This window comes from Perissodus microlepis, chromosome 14 (assembly GCF_051167445.1).
Source record: "Perissodus microlepis isolate ML-2025 ecotype Zambia chromosome 14, ASM5116744v1, whole genome shotgun sequence".
Taxonomy (NCBI): domain Eukaryota; kingdom Metazoa; phylum Chordata; class Actinopteri; order Cichliformes; family Cichlidae; genus Perissodus; species Perissodus microlepis.
The window spans coordinates 5917565-5934270 of NC_140474.1; the positions used below are offsets into that span (position 1 = coordinate 5917565).

At 39.4% G+C, this 16706-nt stretch overlaps 1 protein-coding gene across 1 annotated transcript in view; it reads right to left on the reverse strand.

Annotated features, from left to right (window-relative positions):
• Positions 1-14447, reverse strand: part of gpr4 (G protein-coupled receptor 4) — a 54839-nt gene extending 40392 nt beyond the window's left edge. The window contains exon 1 of the mRNA XM_084950798.1: positions 14237-14447. The gene's annotated coding sequence lies outside the window, so the exon portion shown is untranslated. The remainder of the gene's footprint in view (positions 1-14236) is intronic.
• Positions 14448-16706: the final 2259 nt, after the last annotated feature.

Below are 16706 nucleotides of genomic sequence, written 5' to 3' on the forward strand. Positions count from 1 at the left end.
AGAAATGCAGTCCAGACCCTGAAGCAGTCAGAGAGAAAGTTGAAGGCTGCAGGTAGTTAATCTTGGCTATTCATTTCATGCTTGAGTGCTCATGTAGCCATCAATGTTTCAGAGCCTTCGTAGGCTTGACTTGACACCCTGCAGGGAAAATTAATGACTTCATTAAAAGTGCCATATTTTCCCGTGATCCCTCCCGCATCGAGCCTTATTGGACAAATTTGGCTTTGATCAGATGACCAGAGCTTGTTAATTTGTTTTCAGACATGCAGTAAGTGTTTTGTGTGTCTGCATGAATACACAAATAATTAACATGAGACTACATCCAATACATGAGGTAAGATGAATTACGTGTGTCTCTAAGGCTGAACACTTGTAGTCTATCGGCTTATCAATCAGGATCAGAAGGCTTTTAATGATACCCATGCTTATTGATATTGAAACTCCTCAGTAATGCTATTTGCACCATTCACACTATTTTGGTGTTGAGACAAAACAGTGTTAATGGTTACTTCTGACACACTGGCACACATACACTTAGATGCATCAGGGATAATTGTAGAGACATTTTCATTGATCAACTGCCATCTGAATTAGCAGATGTGCTTTTATACTGGTAAAAAAATATTTCTGCCACAGCAGTATGGAAACAGGCACTTAATAATGAGATTCACATTGTTTTCTACACAGCAGTATGTTGCAGTATGCTGGGAGTGTTTTGCACTGTGCTGGTGTGACATGATGATTTGTAAACTAAGTCCTTGACTGCTCAGTGCACCTCAGACAAATGATATTCCAGTGGAGGTCTGGATGTGGAGGTGTCAGCAGTTTTAATAACAGGCTGCAGAAAACCTCCACTCATTTCTGAGGCAGCCTGTCAGACTAATCCCACTGAGGCCTGGTGTGTGTGTGTGTGTGTGTGTGTGTGTGTGTGTGTGTGTGTGTGTGTGTGTGTGTGTGTGTGTACGGGGTCGAAGGCATTTTTCACGCTCAAAATGTAGTTTTAGTGTCAGGGTTACAATTAGGTTATGGTTAGATTTAGGGTAAGGGTTAGGGTTAGGCATTTATTTTTGATGGTTAGGGTTAGGGTAAGCGACTAGGGAAAGCATTATGTCAATGGGATGTCCCCACGAGGATAGCAAGGCAGACGTGTGTGTGTGTGTGTGTGTGTGTGTGTGTGTGTGTGTGTGTGTGTGTGTGTGTGTGTGTCAAGTACACACTCACAAATGTATGACTGTCTGAATTTCTGTTGAGTCGAGAGTATGTGTGGGTGTGTAAATGAGTGAGTATGTGAGTGATGACAGATATGGCTGGCTTACAATACACAGACACAGACACACACACACACACACACACACACACACACACAAAGGGGCCTTAGTTTGGAAGCCATGCCTCTCTATGTAAACAAAACTTTTAAATAAAGTCATATAGAGGACATAAACTAATAAATATATGAATATAGAAATACGTTATTTGCAATAAGCATTATCAACCAGACACTTTGTAAATCCCAAACTTTACCTGACAGATTCAGTCAACTTTAAATCTTTAAACTATATCAAGATTTTGTTTCATTTGCATATTACGAGGACCAAGGTTTTAGACATAGAGAATGAAGACACATCGGCCTGTGTCACAGTGGTAAACTGATATTCAAATAGGTTAATAAAAGTTGTCTAAAAGTTGTTTAGGGAGTGTTTGGGGAAAGCATAATGTCAGTGAAGGTCTACACTAGTTTCGATATCTACGTGTTTGCCAACATTGGTGGGCTGCGAGGACGCGGTTATTTCCTGAGGCACTTCCTGTTGTGCCTCATCTCATTTGATTGGTTAATTCTATTGAAGTTCATGGTGTTGAGTGATATGTAGAAGTCTTAAAAAGCTTTTTTTTGTCTCAGATCTAAGTACATGACATAAAATTAGACAACCTGCTGCCAAAGACATAAGGTTTATGTCATGTATGGTTATTTCTGAGTCTTTACTAAATAATATATAAGTGCAGTTTAAAAATAAACTTGTTTTACAGTTACAACAAGTTGTGAGTTACTTGTTGATGCTCTAGCTGACTCAGATCAGCTAACTGTTGTTATTGTAGTGTTCTAAACACGCAGTTTTTAATGATGGACAAAGAACGCAGGATCAACTCTCATAACATGGTTGAAACGTGTTTCTCTAATCTCTTTCTTACTTTTAAAATTTTCACTTACTGGCTAAGCTAATGTCGGCCAATATATTGGTTGGAGTCAATTAAAAAATGAACTGAAACGCTGGCAAAGATGTCTATACCAAGTCAATAATGGAGCATAGGGACATAAGGGTAAAAAGTAACTTACAATTATATAAATTTACAACCACCTTTAAGTTATTAATATAACTGAAGATCCCTTCATGAAGATTACCCAGATTTGGTTCTTACTACAATAAAAGCCTGAGCTTAAAAGCTCCATCCACTGACGATATAAAAGATATACATATAAAAATAGCTAGCATGACTTCACTCACTGGTTTATGAAGTCTTTGTATCATAACCTTGGAGTTTTAAACCAGATATAATGAAAAGGGGTGCATTTACTATGACACCACATGTTCTTGTTGTGATTTGACAAATCATTAGCCAGCAGATGTATCATCGATAATCCTCCTTTATGATGCTTAGAATGGATGGTATTCCAAAAGGGCAAGCAAGGCAAGCCCTGCTTGTTGTGTTACATCCGGTGAAATCTAACACAAGCATCTGCCATGTTGTTGTTGGAGTTGCTAAGGTAAACTCTCAGGATTTCTGACTGGCCAAAGCATTGCCCTGATGCCCCAATGGTCATTGTTTGGCCAGACAAACATGAAATTGTATTTGGCCTTGAAAATGTATTTATTTACCCATGCTGGCCCTTTGTTTACCCAATGCAGGGTTAGAGTTAGGGGTTAGGGTTACAGGTAAGTTATCATTTCTCAAACATTGGCCTTTCTGAACAGGTTTTTCAAACTAGCTATGTCAAAGTGCTGTGTTCTGTTAATCATTCTCTAAGAACCACACGTTCTTGTGATTGACAAATCATTTGCCAGCAGACATATCATCGATAATCCTCCTTTATGATGCTTAGGATGGATGGTATTCCAAAAGGGCAAGCAAGGCAAGCCCTGCTTGTTGTGTTACATCCGGTGAAATCTAACACAAGCATCTGCTATGTTGTTGCTGGAGTTGCTAAGGTAAACTCTCAGGATTTATGACTGGCCAAAGCATTGCCCTGATGCCCCAATGGTCATTGTTTGGCCAGACAAACATGAAATTGTATTTGGCCTTGAAAATGTATTTATTTACCCATGCTGGCCCTTTGTTTACCCAATGCAGGGTTAGAGTTAGGGGTTAGGGTTACAGGTAAGTTATCATTTCTCAAACATTGGCCTTTCTGAACAGGTTTTTCAAACTAGCTATGTCAAAGTGCTGTGTTCTGTTAATCATTCTCTAAGAACCACACGTTCTTGTGATTGACAAATCATTTGCCAGCAGACATATCATCGATAATCCTCCTTTATGATGCTCAGAATGGATGGTATTCCAACAGGGCAAGCAAGGCAAGCCTTGTTTGTAGTGCTATATCCAGTGAAATCTAACACAAGCATCTGCCATCTTGTTGCTGGAGTTGTCTGTTGTTTCTGGAAACAGGCTTAACTCTGCTTGCCTTATCCACATTGTGAATGAATCCCTGGTCTTTGTCAGGAACTGTTTGGAGACCAGAATGCTAGAACAGCTACTCCTAGCTATTGCTTTCATTGCTCTGAGATCAGTTGTGATCTGAGCGTTTCTGGAAATAGAGCTAGTGATAGCAAGTAAGTGAGCACTCTGTAATTGATCATTATTGTTCCGTCCTCAAGAATAAAGCTACGGGATGAGAGGAGGAACAATGGTACGATCAGGAAAAGACGAAGCCAAACAGAGCAAATTGTTTAATTAAGATTTTTATTAAAAAGAATAACGATACGGGAACACCACTATTTCAACTAAACAAAAGCCATCGACAAACTAAAATATCCTAACGATAATCAAAAGAGATGGTTAACCAAATTAAAAGGTATGCTTCTGCTGCCAGCAAATACCTGCTACTCACTAGCAGCCCAAAGAAACCACCAAGCTTAGTAAAAATAAGCAGAATATGCCACTAAACGTCACCAGCCAAGACTAGTCCGAACACTGACTGAGAAGCTCTTCACAAGGTTATATACTGCTGTGTGGCTGATTGCTGGATGAAGCCAGCTGTCCACTGGCTCCTCGGGACACACCTACACAACGCGAAACCTCCTAGAGTTGTAACAATTAGGGTTGCCAAAAATCAATTCTCAGATACTAATCAATGCAAAATTTTGTTCAATTTATATATTAAAAAATACACTATTAACTAAACATTTAAAATCAAAGTATTAAGAGGCACCTGCATTCTGCATTCATATTGTATAACAAAATGAGAGCATGCTCATGCACAAGCCTTCCTCCCACAAAATATAAACCTAAATCTAAACCTGTCCATATAGGCACATCATTCATCTATTATGTCTTCTATTTTGATCTCTGGGCCTCTTTCTGTTTTTGTAAACTGGCTACAGTCTACTTTTTTTCCTCAGGTATCATTAGAGTTTCATCTGATCATCTTTGGTAATCTATTATTAAAACAATCAATAGCCACAGACCTGATGAGGAACCTTGGAGAGACAGGGGAAAATGAGAAAGAAACAAAGTGACTCAGAGAGGGATAGCCTCTCCTTTCCTGCACTTTAATTTTTCTGACATCATCAGATTGTCTATTGTTACAAAGATCCACTTTGAGCATCTTTAACTGATTCCACCATAGAGTGTTTAAGTAGACATCGTGGATTTATCACTGGAATTGTAAACACTAACAGTACACCAGGTAACCCAACTGCTGAAAGTCAGGATCATATGAGTTACTGAAATTAAGAAACATGAAGACAAAGTAGAAGAATGGGTAAGAAGAAAACTATTGATGAACAGAAAATGAAAGACAAATAGATTAATAAACTGGAAGGGGGAGACAGGAGAAGTGGAAAAAGATAAAGAGATACTATGAGAGATAGAAAGTGTGTACGGCTAAATGGTTAGAAAAAGAGTTTTTGGTAATGTTATCCGGACAAACGATAGAGATAGAGCGATAGAAGAGATGCAGGAGGCTGAAGATGAACAAGAAGAAAGAGCGGAAAAAGTTAACCTGAGAGGAAAACAGGAGATAAACACAATGGAGGAGAAATAGAGGTGGCATTGATATTGTAGAAGAGAAGCAAGTGGATAGAGAGCTCAACATTTAATGGGGGAAAAAACGGAGTGATGGTTAGATGGTTATCGACCATCTGAAACTGCTCTAATGCTCGCCACAGGTGCTGCTGTCTCCTCAGTGGAAACATTAGTATGTGTGTGAAGGTGTGTGTGTCTGCCTAACAGGGCTAATAGTGTTTACTGACAGACAGCAGTGACCTCAGCACAACCTGGTTCATTTACAAGTGTCGTCAGACACAAACACACATTTAAACTCTGTGTCTGTGTGTCCCTCCTTCGTTTCCCTTTGTCCTCTCTTCTGTTTAAATTTCCCTCTCGGTCGACACACAGAGATGCGCTCCATTGCATTACGTTACTAAACTCACACAGCAATGTTCCAGGAAGGCCTTCAAAATATGTACATGCCAGGGTGTCTTTTTTCCCATTTAAAAAAAAAAGGAGCCACAAACTTGAACTGCCACTCAGTAACGCGTGATCAGGAACAACCTCACTTAGTGGAAGTGGCTGGAGACACAACACAACACCACAAAACACAACACAATTTTAAACAGGACAGTGGTTTGTGTGTGGTGGTCTTTTGTTTGAGGTGCTGGCAGATAAAATTATTATCATTTGCACAACAGTCAAGACACTGCCATTCTGCTAAAACCCTTTGCATGTCAGAGATATCCACAGTGTGTCCTTTAACATCAGTACTGTAACACAGGTCTAATCCCATTCTTATCACTTATGTACACTATGTATACCTTAGTTCCTTTTGGTCTGTAATGTAGAAGCTAGCATCACTTTCATGTGATTCAGTTTATTTTGAAAAGTCTCAACAGGATCTTGAGCTTTATTGTGAAAGGTTTATGTGGAACATAAACAAGCGGACACGCTTTGCTGTTACGTTGTTGCTAATCACAACGCATAAAAACAGGCGCTTGACCGTCTGTAGTGTGGTTATATTAAATATAAGAGAAAGAGAGAACTTTAAGAAATTAATATAGCCACTACAGTGACCATCAAAACGATGAAAAAATATTGCCGTAAACAGTTTATTTTGCCACACCACGAAACAAACGATAGCGTATAATGAAACGATAGACGTTTTTATATCGTCATTTGATATATATTGTTATATCGAACAGCCCTACTTTTAAACATGCAGAATAAAAAAAAGCCAAACCCTGATCTTTCCCAAACCCTAACCAAGCAGCTAAAGCTAAAGCAAACAGCATTTATTCACAAAGCAAATCAGGACAGATACTAAAGACAGCTTGAGGTTATCTGAGATGCCAGTAGCTTCTGATGAAATGTAACAGGAACCAGGAAATCCAGTCTAAATAGTAATAATGCATTTTAAGGCCTAAAAATTATTTTCATCTTTGAAAAGTTTAAATAACAGCATGTTTTTCTATAACTGCAACAGCACTCTCTGGACTTTTGACTGGCCAAAGCATTGCCCTGATGGTCTGATGGTCATTGTTTGGCCAGACAAACATGAAATTGTATGTGGCCTTGAAAATGTATTTATTTATCCAATTTGTTTACCCAATGCACGGTTAGCGTTAGGGGTTAGGGTTATGGGTAAGTTATCATTACTCAAACATTGGCCTTCCCGAACAGGTTTTTCAAACTAGCTATGTCAGAGTGTTGTGTTGTTGTTCTTGCCTTTTTGTTTGTTTGTTTTTTGTTTGCTCTATATGTTCAAATTTTTGTAACCTGCACAAGGGATGGGTTTGCAAGCTGGTCTGTCTCTGCAATTTATAAATGCAGGGACCCAAAATGATTGCCAAATGGCACAAATGGAAATTATTGCAACACATGGAAAAGATTAAGTATTCTGCAGAGTACTAAAAACTCTATGACACACTTCTTGTTTCCAAAAAGACTGTACTTGTGAGTTGTGACACTGTGTTGATTTCACAAGTCATACAAGCAGTGACCATTGCAACAACCATAACCAGAGTTTAGTGTGGAAAAAGTGGGGATCTGAATTTATAATGTAAAAAATACGAACACTATAGGGCCTATAATAAGTGTGGATTTCAACTGCGGTGCATGGGAAAACTGCATTTTTATTCATACAAGATGGATTCCTCACTTAACCACCTTCTAACAACAAATGTTTTGTTATGCAGATGCAAGTCATGCATAATTTCCTGGTACTGTTCTTAAAGCAACTGAAAACACACCAGGCCAGTCACACAAGGTTTAACTTCAGTGGTTATTTGAGTTATTCATATTTTCCCTGGGCAAGACCAGTCTCACCACAAACAGGGTTTAAAGGAACAAGACAGCATGAATAAGAATGGTAAATAAAGTTTTATCTTGTTTTCCTTTGTCTTTTTTTGTTGTTGTTGTTGCATAGATAGACAATGAAATTCTGTAACTCTAACACAAAACTTTATAACCATATTAATTCTTGTCCCGTATCTAATTATGTTAAGGGTTATTAAATTTTTTTGCCCTTATCCTCATAATTAGAAAATAATAGGCTTCATCTAATTCATCTCACTTAGTTGATGAAGTAACGAGGCAGTAAAATGGCAAACCACTAATGTTGGACGAGCTAATATTTAAAATATTGTTCAATAAATGACTAACGCAAGTTACAAACCCTCTATTGCTTAAAGATATATTGATATTTCCGATACACTGTGGAAAAAACAGACAAATAATTATCTTCACAACCAACAAAGCATAAATTAGTCATAGGTGTTGTTGCTCCTGCAAATGAGCTCTTGACTACAGGAAAGCAAAAGCAAGCACAGCAAATTGCACTGGCACAAAAACAAAACTCTGCACAGGGACTTCCAATTAAACAAGTAGCTACACGTGGCACCGGACCAATCTCAGCGTGGGTGAGAGTGGGTGGATTTATAGGTGTGACACAAAGCACTATTACGCACACTCGTTTATGAGTCACCCCCCTAATTAAAAACCAGGACTGTGGCACATGCCATCTCCAGAACAATCGTCCAATTAGGCACGCTGTGAACCCACAGGTTGCTATCTATCCACCGAAAATGTTCAGTCTGTACATCGTGGCCAGTAAACAAACTCACATGTTATTGTCTGTATAATAATGTTGGTTGAAGTGTTGATCAAACAGCACAAAATGCATCGCTTATATTTTAGTTGTAGTTTTATTCTTTGTCAGGGAACAGGCACAAAAATTGATCTCGTGGGAGAAAAGATGCTGTGTAACCAATTTAGCTACTTCCTGAATTGCATCTGCACACCATGGGAAGATACACGGAGCATTAAAACAGCTAACAAAGGTATAAAATACAAAAATATCCAAGTAATAGCGTAAGAGAGAGTGCAAGAGAGCTCACTCTCTGGGCAGTATTTACTTTAGCCTAGCATGACACATTTATCTTTATTACACAAACATTATGTAGAGTAGGTAATAGATCATCTGTATTGATTGTGTTTATTATATAATATTATATTCAGTACATTTAACTAATAGGCAGCTCAGTCATTTTGTCTTGGCAAGACTTTCTTTAAAGATATTGGCCTTGAAGGAGAGGTCAGAGGTCACATGTGACACATTTTAAATCTTTATACAGTCAATGTGTTGACAATGCACACCACACTTGTAAGAAACATGGTCTCTAAGTTATAAGGCTTTATGTCAATTTTCAACCAGTAAATCAGAATATCTTGGTGGACATCAGCCGAATTTTAATGGACTGTTAACATTGATTTATTCAAAGCTATCATGTTTACAAACATGACGACACACATGTACACAAACGCTACCAGAAACATCGCCTCCTTGGTTGATGTAAACATAGTATAAAAGCCATCCTACCCAACTCTCACTCACAAAGCACATAAACACTGGAAAACTTTGCATGCACACATTCCCCCTATTCAAAAAAATCAGGTTAATTGTCAGGGTTTGCTGTGTCTAGGACCCCAACACAGGACTCGGAGAGAGAATAATTAACTAAAAGCAGCAGCTTTCTTGCAGGAGAACATTCAAAGCTAAACTAGAAACACAAAACTTAAACTGGAAAACTGAGAAACTAGAAAACAAAACCAGGAAACAGAGAACCAGAACATTACCAGAAGCACAGAGGAAAAACACAACATGATGAGGGCAATGAGAGGATGGGGAACAGGTGGTAACGCAACTGGGACAAATCAGACCCAACGAGACAAGAGAAGCAAAACCAGGCACACTGCACACAGGACAGGGACTATCAAAATAAAACAGGAAACGCACAACAGGCATGGACCTGACACTCAACAGATTGAACACGGAGCACAGAGACATGAGTGACAAACTCCGACATGACACACGACTGACCGGGGAGCAAGAAAATAAACATGAAGACAGAACTAAACCTGCACTAAACATGAGGGCCACAGGAACAAAACCCAAGAAATAGAAATCACAAAACAAAGAAGAACTCTAGAGCTAGAAATACTGAACCATAAACAAAAATGATGAACCATGATGAAATCAAAGATTAACAATAACACAAAACACTGGGTCACCGACACAGGACCGTGACATTAGTAGAGGGTAAAAAATCTTGACCTTTCTGGTTTCTAAATAGCAAGACACATCTTTTACCTCATTTTAGTATATCAGCTGCACACTGACTCTATTAACAGTTTTCATGTGATGCTGTATCATTAAAGGAAACGCCCACCATTAGAGGAATAAAGAAAGGCTTTATTCCACTGCCTGCCAGTTAATTTTACCCCATTTGTAAAAATAACCAACACATAACTGGCCCATAATGGTGGGTAGTTGTTCAGTTGGATGCGCCAAAAGCTATTCACAGGATAATGGCACTGCATGGAAACACACTTCTAATCTGCCACACAAGCACTGCAGACAAATGCTGTCAAATGCTGGTGGAGCAGAACAAACTTCCTCCTCTGTGCATGTGTGAAAAAGCAGTAAGTGTGGGGCCAAAGAAACCAGAGAAGATGTTGTATCAAGATAGTTAACACATAATATGTGAATATAAAATGAAGTGTGAAGCAATGACCAAGCAATTCTGTGATGATCCACAAACTCAGATAAATAAGAGTTCTGATGTAAATCTGCATTTAAATCCTCACTTCAGATCCACGCAGGATCTGAAGTAGAGATGGCACGATACCACTTTTTTATGTCCGATACCGATACCGATATCATAAATTTTGATATCTGCCGATACCGATATGAATCTGATATAGTGTGTTTTTTAATCAATAAAGAGAGAGAGATGGACTCCCGACAGAAAAGCCGATCAGCTGATCATTGATCAGTTTCATGATTGAAGTAGCAGCAAGAAGAGGGAGGGAGAGAGAAGAGCCAGTCGCTCCATATATCAGTTGTTAAGCTTAACGTGGGAATGCTTTACAAACATTCAGAGATGAACTTACACACTTGCTTTACTTCTCTCTGGGATCACTTCCACGGAGATGAAATGCTGGTTTGGTAGCGAGACTAGAAATACACACAGCTGCTCTATCACCTGACGCATACTGCTCCAACGTGCTACGGTTATGAGCCGACTTACGCCGTGTCCAAGTTTTGTGAGGTGCTTTTCTGATATTTAATGGATCGGATTACATTTTTTATTTCTCTCCGATATCCGATCCAGTGATTTAGGTCAGTATCGGACCGATACCGATACGTAATATCGGATCGGTCCATCTCTAATCTGAAGTCTAAGTCTTTTCAGAAAACTGCAAAAAACTGGAGAGGAAACCACACGACAACACTGTTATGTTTCAATATAATGTGATAATGTACCACAGTGGGTGTCGATCCTACAGTCAGGCTACTTGTTAGTGTCGTTCTCCAGCGCTGTAGCCGTTAATCACAGTGATTACTTAACCACAAAGGCTCTTAAGTGCTGCTTATCAGAGCTCCTCTGGAGACCAATTACACCTTCACTGCTATCTCGTTCACATTAACCCACCTCTGAAGTTCTTTTTTTATCCTCCAGTCCTCATCCTAACATCTATCTTCCACTTTCCACTCCCTTTGACCTCACCTACTTTAATCTCAGTTTTGTTTCTCCTGTCCTTTAAAAACTCTGTCCTGTCTACTCATTTCTCAGCTCTTCGTCTCACATCACCTTTACTTGAATCACATTTCCTAATCCAATTTTCTTAATCCTCTTTTGACATTTTACACAGGATGAGTGAAAGCTGTGACTTGCTAGAGTTGTTAGAAAAGTGAAGAATAGCCCATACTCTAAACCCTAAAAGCACCAAACACTGTGTTTGTGCCAATCTTAATCCATCCAGTGAACTAAATATTGTTGGCAATCATAAAAACTATGGCACACGTGCACTGACAGGTGTGCCATATATGCTTTTTTTTCATTTGTAAAAGATATTCACAAGATGAGCTGGACGGTTGTTTTTCAGTTGTGTGTTAACCTCACAAACAACCTGAAAATAAGATCAGTAAACTCTACTGAGCCACATACAGTCCAAAGTGTTACTGTGGTTACTTTTTTGGTGTTTTTTTACTTTAGTCTCTTCAGCTTCAGTGCTGACTAAACAATATTAGTTTGCCACTTTAATGGAGACTGATGGAATTTGGGGCTGAGATGACAGAGTTGGATAAGTTAAGACAGAATGACAACACGAACGCTCATCACAGCGTGAAAAGGGGGTCAAAACCTGGGTGTCATGTTTCTATCATTGCTGATCTGAGCTGGAACCGCTAATATCTGTGACAGCCGCAGAGTCATTTGACCCGGACTGAATCCCTATTATACAATTTCACACTGAAGACAAAAGTCAGATGTAAGTGGGTTTTTGTTCAGAGTGTTCAGGGTTTTTTAAAGGTCACATCAAAATCTGACTTCTAAGGGAAACCTTGAAAAAGGAAGGAGAGGAGAGATTCATCTGGACTGAGGGTGAAAGGAGAGGGCGTGAAGTGGTGGAAAAAGGAACTTCAGGTAAGTAAAGCTGGCGCTCGGCTAACCACAGTCATCCATCTACCTTGAAGGTCGGAGCTAAACCTGCACAGATTATCTTTCCGGTGAGGTGACAGGGGTCAAGAATGAGGAGGGGATGTTTACTTGCAATGTTTTAAATCATGCACCAATACAGAAATGAGGGAGAATTGCATTTAAATTTAATGGATCATTTAAAAATAAATGTAATTTCCCCCTCACTGCTTTGTAATACACTTTAGGTTAATGAGCCAGTGAAGCAGGAAATCAGGAAAGGAAAAAGAGGGAAAGATGAAATACGTGAAAGAGAGGGACAGACTGACTGTATCCATCTTCACCGAGGAAAGAGAAAACAGGGGAGGAGGGGCGGTGCAGACACAGGGGAGAAGAAGATGAGATCCTATTGATTTTAACATTACAACTGTAGAAGTAGAAAACAGGAATTCTTCAGGAGGAACAGAGGATTCATGGTTTCGATTTTCGACTAAAAAAGACCATTAAGGTCCATCGAAACATCTCCCCGCATCCTAGTGAAGCATGACATTTTGTCCGAGATCGCTGTCCCTGTGTCTCTCTCTCCCTCTCTCTGCCTGAGGTGGCTCAGCTGCTCGAGTGTCTAATGAAAGTGCAGAAGTCATTGTAGATTTTCATACACAGATATTTTTGTAAATGTATATAATCGATCTCGAAATGTTCAATTAAAAACAAAGTATTGATACCTTTCAGGAACTGAGAGCGAGAAAATCACTTCCGCATGTGAAGATCATTCATCACGCTCAGCATAAATCAATAATTCATCATTGGTCATGCATCCTCATAGTTTTCATAGCTTCCTGTTCTTTCTAAGATACACTACAATAAGTGGAAGATTATTGATTAGTGAATAAATCCTCAAATTCTTCTTTTAAATGATAAGAATTACAAGCAGTGAATTTCAGACTGACACACACAACACTCAAAGGTGAACCTACAGCACGCTGTACTCAGATCACCTCTGACTCTGACACTTATATGTTTTATTTTCTTTTGTTATCATCTGCATGTGACAGATTCAATTGAGTTTAATTCAAGTTTATTTATATAACACAGTAGTCGCCTCAACACACTTTTTTCCTGTAAAGTAAAGATCCTAAGTAGGCCGAAGAATGCATGAATTAAGGACCAATCTACTATTTTCTCTGTTAGAAGCAGTCTGTTTGCATTAGATGTAACCTCTGTGGGATTTTTGTCATTTGAACAGCAGACTTTGGTACTGTTATACTAACTAATGCACACTCTCCATTGTCCTTTTTAAAGTGAAAAAGGACAATATTATTATTCATTTATGCACAACTGAGACATTTTCTGCTAGGGGTGATAAATGAGCTACGGGCTTTACTAGTACAGGCATCCCCCTTTAAAGTTCATAAACTCATTACAGAACGCTCCCAGTCTGCTTCAGCACACAATAAACTGCACTCAGAACGGTTCTTGACAGTGCCCAAGCTGGTTCTGCAACATCACAAACAGTGCATGGTCGCTCCCAGAGTAATATGGAGCTGGAGGGATTCAGTGACACAAGCAGCCGAATTAATCGTTCAATCTGATAATTTATTAATTGTCTGCACTCATTACCCCTGGAGCTGTGGCAGGGACACTAGTGCCTGCTGTACTGCAATGTCAGTGGTGCCAGCTCAGCTGATTTCCCGCTGCTACAGGTTAATGGGATCACAAAAAATAACACCCAGAGTGGATGGGATGTTGGGAAGTTGACAATAAAAAGGAAACAGCAAAAGCCGTGAATATGAATAGTAAAATCTCCCTTTTTTATTTCTGTGCATCAAGAATTCTAGTTTTTTATATCACTATTTAACGCTAAACTTTGTCGCGATGTCTGTGTTACAGGATGTGAAAACGGTGATCTAATGATCTATCAGGAAAAATCCTCAACGACCGAGCTCAGTTCTAGTTTTCTGTTGCAGAAGACAGTTTCACTTGCATTTAAAGCAAAGCGCAAATACAGCGGTAAAGACGCTTGTCATTAAACGATGCGATGCTGTACTCACGTTTAGGTTCCCGGAGTCTTGGAGTCAGTTCCCAAAAAAAGAGACTATCCAGATAGGGGGACAAAAACTCGTTTAATTTCATTCAACCTCCGCGAAAAATGCTCGGACAGATGGTACAGTGGCTGTGAAAGTACCAAACAGTGTGAGCCAGCGACAACAGCCGGCAGACTGAGACACACACACAGCCAAACACACACATGCACACACAGACGGAGTGAGAGGGAGAGAGCGAGCCAGAGAGAGAGTTACCGTCACTAAGTGAGACTCTAAGTTCCGCCTCCCTCCCTCCCTCCCTCTCTTCTTGTACTCTGTTACGTCGCTTCAATGCGCCTTTATTACATGAAACATTTAAATAAGTAATATTATCGAGCAAAATATAATTTAGACAATAGTCCACAGAAAATTGAGATCTTAAAATTATAGATTCATACATTAATAAGGTGCAGCAGGCTTGTGTGGTGTGTGTGTGCGGATGGGCCTGCATGTCTGTGTTGTTGTGTGTCATTTCCGGTCCCTAAGGTTGTGGCATATGTGATATATATAAAAACCAGCAACTTATGACCTTTCACCTTGCTATATATAAACTTTGGAGTGTGTCTGCTTTTTTTTTGCTTTTTTTTTTTTTTACCTCTGTCTGTCTGTCTAATGCTTTTTTCACACATGCACTGCTGCCCTGACCTTTTCTGAACATCACCCAGCAGAAGGGTATGTGAGACCGCACGCCCACTTTAGCTGTGTCTGAAATTAGCCAGTTTTTTAACTTAGCGGTCCCTTAGTACAAAGTTTGCAGGATGTGTAGCCCATGGTTTTGAATAATATCACTAATAAACTCACACATACTTCCACCTACATTTTCTATCCTCTGTCTGAAGAACGCCTTTCCCCCCATGTGCTACATTTGGAAACAGTCAACAGTGTAAAATATGACGGTGTGATTTTTTCTGAAATTTACCAGTGTTTGGGCTTGAGTATGGCTTAACTTTCCCAGTATTAAAACTAGAAAAAGTTGCATTTCCTGCGAAAATGCAGTGTGAATGCCGTGTAGTGGAATCTGAAAACAGCAGAAGGAGAACTCCGTTGAAAACACTGTGTAGAAGCTGAACTCTGCTTTATTCAAAAGACTACACTTCAAGGATGGAAGACGTGCCACAAGCACCACAGGTAGGATTCGAACCAGCGCCAGCTGGTCTCAAGGCAGCTGCTCATCTCACTGAGCCAAACTTGTTCTCAGGTGACTGAAAATATATGAAACTGAAAATTGTCCTGAAAAGAGGTGAAGATGCTGAAAATTCTGTTGAAAAGAGCAGAAGAGCCTGAGATTTGTGCTGATAAGAGGTGAAAAAGCTAAAAATTCTGCTGAAAAGAGGTGAACTTTTTGAACTTTCAGCTGAAAAGAGATGAAGAAACAGAAAATTGTGCAGAAAACAGGCCAAGAAACTAAAAATTCTGCTGAAAAGATGTGAATTAGCAGAATTTCTGCTGAAAAGAGGTGAAGAAGCTGAAGTTTGCAGTGAAAACAGCTAAAGAAGCTGGAATTTGTGCTGAAAATTATTGAAAAATGGAAAATTCTGCTGAAAAGACGTGAAAAAGCTGAAATTTGTGTTGAAAAGAGTTAAAAAAGTTGAACTGTTTACTGAATTTTTTTTGTCATAAGTGGGATTTGCCAAAAAATGGCATAAAAAGCTTAATATCTCAAAAAGTATCAAAAGTATGAGCACCAAAAGATGTAGCTGGCATTAGCATAGGGAGCAGAACAGATTAAAGTTTAAATGGTGCAAATCGGCTGAAAACTGAGGGAGTAGTTAACCAGCAAAGGTCGGAGCAACTAGAATAAGGTAGAATAAAGTTTAAAGAGAAACAGGATCTCAATAGTGTGAATGCCTTGAGGACTGCAGATCCCCATGCACTAATGAGAGGTGAATGAATTGAAAAAGGGGGCTGGGATGGGGCATAAAACGAAAACAAACAGCTTGCAGTGCAGGGGGCTCATATATAGACAGAGAATGTGTGCGGTGTTGTCCCACTCATGAAATCCAGTTAAATGATCTTCAATTCAAAGGATCTTGGAGTAAAAAAAGAAAAAGTCTCACTTGCCAGTTTGGCACACCTGTCTGCCACAGATATGATGCAATGTGAAACAATATGAGATAACATAGTGCAATAATGTAAGATGCCTCACAATGAGACACATTACCATGTAACAGAATGAAATATGATGCGATGTCATATGACAACATATCATACTATACCAGGGGTGGGCAACTCCAGGCCTCAAGAGCCGGTGTCCTGCAGGTTTTAGATGTGTCCTTGATCCAACACAGCTGATTCAAATGGCTAAATTACCTCCTCAACATGTCTTGAAGTTCTCCAGAAGCCTGGTAATGAACTAATCATTTGATTCAGGTGTGTTGACCCAGGGTGAGATCTAAAACCTGCAGGACGCCGGCCCTCGAGGCCTGGAATTGCCCAC